Raw genomic sequence first — 6,000 nt, 5'->3', positions numbered from 1 at the left:
GGAGAGGGGGGTATATAAAGGGGGGGGTCCGAAGGTGGCTTGGGGAAGGGGGTGGCGAGGGGAGGCGTGCGGCGGCCGGACTCGGCAAGGCGGCGGCGGCGCTCCCGCGCGGGAAGAGGAGAGGCGCGAGGCGGGCCGTCGGCTGGGCCTTTGGCCCCGTCGGCGCGCGGGCGTTTTTTTTAAATAAGTTCCGCGGAAAATAATACGTAGAAAAATAAATAAAAATCAGAAAAATATGAAATAAATTTTGCCCGTCTAGTTAGAAAATCTAGAATAGGGTGAACATTTTTTTAAACAAAATAAATAATTTGAAAACATGCAATATTTTTAATGCAATAAAAATTGCAAATAAAATCCAAATAAATGCCAATAAATGATTTTAACATTTTTCCTCGAGTATTTCAATTGTTTTGGAGAAGTCATATTTTCTCCTCTCGTTTATTTTTAAAATTGAAATATTTTCCGGAGAGAAAATAATTAAAATAAAATCCTCGTCTTATTATTTGATGATAATCAAATATGAAAATTCGAGAAAATCCCCAACTCTCTCCGAGGGTCCTTGAGTTGCTTAGGATTTATCGAGGATTTGTCAAAATGCAATAAAACATGATATGCAATGATGATCTATGTACAACATACCAAATTGAAAATTTGGGATGTTACAGAAGGCACCCGTGGATACAGTTAGACATGGAAAGTGAAAGTATGGTGGAAAAAGGAATAAACTTTATTTTCTGTTTGGGAACCGCCTATGATATATCTAGCATGGAAAGTATTGGGAACTACTCGATCGTTCCCGTTGACAGGAAAAACATGCCACCCAGAATGTTTTATCTCTATCTTTTTTTCTTTGAGCTCTGGCACCTCTACAAATCCCTACTTACCTCCGCGAAGGGCCTTTCTATTTACTTTATGCAATTTTTATTTTTACTTGAGTCTCCATCTTCTCTTATAAAGCACCCACTAAGGGGCACTATGATCGTACATGAGCATTGGGTGTAGCTAATATGCGAGGGTGTTTCATGAATGGATCAATGGTTGAGCATAATGGGCTAGGGATAACTTGCTTTAGTGTTGATATTTTGAAAGACATGGTTGCTTGTTGATATGCTTGAGTATTAAAGTCCTCATGTCAAAACTAGACTATTGCTTTGAACCATATAAAAGTAGAAATGCCCATGCTAAAAAGAAAAGAATGTGTGATGAACATGTTAGGCAGCATTCCACATCAAAAATTATGTTTTTATCATTTACCTACTCGAGGGCGAGTAGGAATTAAGCTTGGGGATGCTAATATGTCTCCAACGTATCTATAATTTTTTATTGTTGCATGTTGTTATATTATCATTCTCGGATGTTTTACAATCATTTTATAGCAACTTATATCATTTTTGGGACTAACCTATTGACATAGTGCCCAGTGCCAGTTGCTGTTTTTTGCTTGTTTTTTTACTTCGCGGAAAATCAATACCAAACGGAGTCCAAACGCAGAAAAACGTTTTGGTGTTTTTCCTGGACCAGAAGACACCTGTTGGGCCAAGAAAGTACCTGAGGGGAGCTCCGAGGGGAGCACAACCCACGAGGGCGCGCCTGGGGGCCCAGGCGTGCCCAGGTGGGTTGTGCCCACCTCGGTGGCCTCCCACACCACCTCTTTGCTCTATAAATACCCCAATATTCCAGAAACCCTAGGGGAGTCGACGAAAATCAATTCGAGCCGCCACAAGTTCTAGAACCACCAGATCCAATCTATACACCATCACGGAGGGGTTCATCATCCTCATTGGTGCCTCTCCGATGATGCGTGAGTAGTTCATTGTAGACCTACGGGTCCGTAGTTAGTAGCTAGATGGCTTCCTCTCTCTCTTTTTTGATTCTCAATACAATGGTCTCTTGGAGATCTATTTGATGTAACTCTTTTTGCGGTGTGTTTGTTGGGATCCGATGAACTTTGAGTTTATGATCAGATCTATGTTTTTATCCATGAAAGTTATTTGAGTCTTTGATCTCTTATATGCATGATTACTTATAGCCTTGTATTTGTTCTTTGAATCTTTGGTTTAGTTAGGCCAACTAGATCAATTTTTCTTGCCATGGGAAGAGGTGCTTTCTGATGGGTTCGATCTTACGGTGCTTGATCCCAGTGATAGAAGGGGATCCGACACGTATGTATCGTTGCTATTAAGGATAGCAGGACGGGGTCTATTTCTACATAAATAGATCTTATCTACATCATGTCATCGTTCTTATTGCATTACTCCGTTTCTCCATGAACTTAATACACTAGATGCATGCTGGATAGCGGTCGATGTTTGGAGTAATAGTAGTACATGCAGGCAGGGGTCGGTCTACTAATCTTGGACGTGATGCCTATATAATGATCATTGCCTGCATATCGTCATGATTATTAGAAGTTCTATCAATTGCCCAACAGTAATTTGTTTACCCACCGTATGTTATTTTTCTCGAGAGAAGCCACTAGTGAAGTCTACGACCCCCGGGTCTCTTCTTTATTATATTTGCCTTCGCGATCTATTTTTATTTGCTTTTATTTTCAGTTCTATTAATCCAAAAATACAAAAATACCTTTTTGCAATTTTTACTTATTTATTTTATCTCGCGTTCCTGCAAGATCTATTTACCCAATCTACTACAATTTTAACTATCTTTCTACCCGTGAGGGATTGATAACCCCTCTCTTACGTTGGTTTGCAAGTATTGTTCTTTGTGTGCAGGAGCTGTTTACGTGGTGTTGCATGGGTCTCCTACTGGTTCGATAACCTTGGTCTCATCACTGAGGGAAACATCTACCGTAGCTGTGCTGCATCATCCCTTCCTCTTTGCGGGAATACCGACGTAGTTCAAGCCGCATCAATATCATGCAAGTTCTTTTCCATAAGCACGTATGACTATTTACGGAATACATGCCTACATTATATTTATGAACTGAGCTAGTTCTGTGTCGCCCTAGGTATTGACTGTTATATGATGAATATAAGCCAACGTAATCACCGATCCAATGCCTACGAGTTTTCTACATATTGTTTTTGCTAAGTTAATATTGCCATTTGTTGGGGAACGTAGCATGCAATTTCAAAAAAATTCCTACGATCATGCAGGATCTATCTAGGAGATGCATAGCAACGAGAGGGGGAGAGTGTGTCCACATAACCTCGTAGACCGAAAGCGGAAACATTAGGTTAACGCGGTTGATGTAGTCGAACGTCTTCACGATCCAACCGATCTAGTACCGAACGTATGACACCTCCGAGATCAGCACACGTTCAGCTCTATGACGTCCCTCGAACTCTTGATCCATCAGAGGGTCGAGGGAGAGTTCCGTCAGCATGACGGCGTGGTGACGGTGATGGTGATGTGATCCGCAGGGCTTCGCCTAAGCACTGCGATGCTATGACCAGAGGAGTAAACTGTGGAGGGGGGCACCGCACATGGCTAAGAGAACAATTGATGTGCTATGGGGTGCCCCTGCCCCCGTATCTAAAGGAGGGGAGGAGGAGGTGGCCGGCCAGGAGGGGCGCGCCATGGGGGCGAGTATTACTAGGACTCCACTCCTAGTAGGATTCGCCCCCCCTTTTTCTTTCTTATCGGAGGGGAAAAGGAAGGAGAGCGAGAGGGAGAGGTAAAGGGGGGCGCCGCCCCCTCCCCTAGTCCAATTCGGACTGCCCCATGGGGGGCGGCCACCCCTTGCGGCCCTCCTCTCTCTCCACTAAGGCCCATGTAGGCCCAATACTTCCCCCGGGGGGTTCCGGTAACCCGTCGGTACTCCTGTAAAATACCCGAACCACTGAAACCATTCCGATGTCCGAATACTACCTTCCAATATATGAATCTTTACCTCTCAGCCATTTCGAGACTCCTCATCATGTTTGTGATCTCATCTGGGACTCCGAACAAACTTCGGTCACCAAAAACACATAACTAATAATACAAATCGTCATTGAACGTTAAGCATGCGGACCCTACGGGTTCGAGAACTATGTAGACATGACCGAGACACATCTCTGGTCAATAACCAATAGTGGAACCTGGATGCTTATATTGGTTCCTACATATTCTATGAATATCTTTATCGGTCAAACAGCAATAACAACATACGTTATTCTCTTTGTCATCGATATGTTACTTGCCCGAGATTCGATCGGCGGTATCCTCATACCTAGTTGAATCTCGTTACTGGCAAGTCTATTTACTCGTTGTGTAATGCATCATCCCATAACTAACTCATTAGTCACATTGCTTGCAAGGCTTATAGTGATGTGCATTACCGAGAGGGCCCAGAGATACCTCTCCGATACTCGGAGTGACAAACCCTAATCTCGATCTATGCCAACCCAACAAACAACTTCGGAGACACCTGTAGAGCATCTTTCTAATCACCCAGTTATGTTGTGACGTTTGATAGCACACAAGGTGTATCTCCGGTATTCGGGAGTTGCATAGTCTCATAGTCAGAGGAATATGTATAAGTCATGACAAAAGCAATAGCAATAAAACTTAACGATCATTATGCTAAGCTAACGGATGGTTCTTGTCCATCACATCATTCTCTAATGATGTGATCCCGTTCATCAAACGACAACACATGTGTATGGTCAGGAAACATAACCATCTTTGATCAAGGAGCTGGTCAAGTAGAGGCATACTAGGGACACTCTGTTTTGTCTATATATTCACACATGTACTAAGTTTTTGGTTAATACAATTCTACCATGAATAATAAACATTTATCATGATATAAGGAAATATAAATAACAACTTTATTATTGCCTCTAGGGCATATTTCCTTCAGTCTCCCACTTGCACTAGAGTCACTAATCTAGATTTCATTGTAATGATTCTAACACCCTGATACGTCTCCATCGTATCTACTTTTCCAAACACTTTTGCCCTTGTTTTGGACTATAACTTGCATGATTTGAATGGAACTAACCCGGACTGACGCTGTTTTCAGCAGAATTGCCGTGGTGTTATTTTTGTGCAGAAATAGAAGTTCTCGGAATGACCTGAAACTTCACGGAGAGTATTTTTGGAATTAATAAAAAATACCGGCAAAAGAATCAACACCAGGGGGACCACACCCTGTCCACGAGGGTGGAGGGCGCGCCCACCCCCCTGGGGTGCACCCCCTGCCTCGTGGGCCCCCTGAGGCTCCGCCGACCTCAACTCCGACTCTATATATTCACGTTTGGGAAGAAAAAAATCAGAGAGAAGGATTCATCGCGTTTTACGATACGGAGCCGCCGCCAAGCCCTAATCTCTCTCGGGAGGGCTGATCTGGAGTCCGTTCGGGGGTCCGGAGAGGGGAATCCGTCGCCGTCGTCATCATCAACCTTCCTCCACCACCAATTTCATGATGCTCACCGTCGTGCGTGAGTAATTCCATCATAGGCTTTCTGGACGGTGATGGGTTGGATGAGATTTACAATGTAATCGAGTTAGTTTTGTTAGGGTTTGATCCCTAGTATCCATTATGTTCTGAGATTGATGTTGCTATGACTTTGCTATGGTTAATGCTTGTCACTAGGGCCTGAGTACCGTGATTTCAGATCTGAACCTATTATGTTTACATGAAGATATGTGAGTTCTTGATCCTATCTTGCAAGTCAATAGTCACCTACTATGTGTTATGATCCGGTAACCCCGAAGTGACAATAATTGGGACCACTCCCGGTAATGACTATAGTTTGAGGAGTTCATGTATTCACTAAGTGTTAATGCTTTGGTCCGGTACTCTATTAAAAGGAGGCCTTAATATCCCTTAGTTTCCAATAGGACCCCGCTGCCATGGGAGGGTAGGACAAAAGATGTCATTTAAGTTCTTTTCCATAAGCACGTATGACTATATTCGGAATACATGCCTACATTACATGGATGAACTGGAGCTAGTTCTGTGTCACCTATGTTATAACTGTTGCATGAGGAATCGCATCCGACATAATCCATCACTGATCCAATGCCTACGAGCTTTTCACATATTGATCT

This window comes from Triticum aestivum, chromosome 2D, assembly GCF_018294505.1.
Source record: "Triticum aestivum cultivar Chinese Spring chromosome 2D, IWGSC CS RefSeq v2.1, whole genome shotgun sequence".
Lineage (NCBI taxonomy): Eukaryota > Viridiplantae > Streptophyta > Magnoliopsida > Poales > Poaceae > Triticum > Triticum aestivum.
This window is presented reverse-complemented; position numbering follows the sequence as displayed.